This window comes from Nannospalax galili, unplaced genomic scaffold (genome assembly GCF_000622305.1).
Source record: "Nannospalax galili isolate Female #2095 unplaced genomic scaffold, S.galili_v1.0 scaffold737, whole genome shotgun sequence".
Lineage (NCBI taxonomy): Eukaryota > Metazoa > Chordata > Mammalia > Rodentia > Spalacidae > Nannospalax > Nannospalax galili.
Genome location: NW_008341172.1, coordinates 1517735 through 1518283, shown reverse-complemented (window position 1 = coordinate 1518283; position 549 = coordinate 1517735).

Sequence of the window (549 nt, the reverse complement as noted above, 5' to 3'; positions counted from 1 at the left end):
GCCTCCCATTGGCTGCCGCTTCCGTGGCGGGGCGGGGCTCCGCTGCCCGGAAAAAATGTAACTGCGTAAAAAAGTCCTCGCCTGGGTGACGGATGCTCAAAAGTTCAGAAGTTTTCCCAATGCTTCCTTAAGCGGCCGGCGCGAGAGAGACTGAGAAAAGGTGACGCGGGGGCCCGGGAAGGCGGCCGGCGCTGCCCCCGCCCCTGGTTATTTGGCCGCCTTCACCAGCAGCTCGGAGCAGTGTCTCCTGGAAGGAGCAGGCAGTGTGGCGAGGAGAGAGCCTTCTTGTGTTTTACTCTGCGCCCTTTTTCCCCCCGTTTGCGCCTGGAAGTTGATCTGCGAGTTCCTCGGAGGCAGCTGGCCGCGTCCCCGCCCGCCCCCCTCTCGGTCCAGCGACCCTCCCCCGCGGCCCGCGGGAGAACCCCGGGGGTGCGAGACGCCGAGCAAGCGCAGGGAGAGGCCCGGCGGCCGGTGGCGCAGGGAGGCAGCAGCGGCGGCCCGGCCAGACTGCGCGGCGGGCCCGGCAGCAGCTCAGCGCGGCGGCCCGGA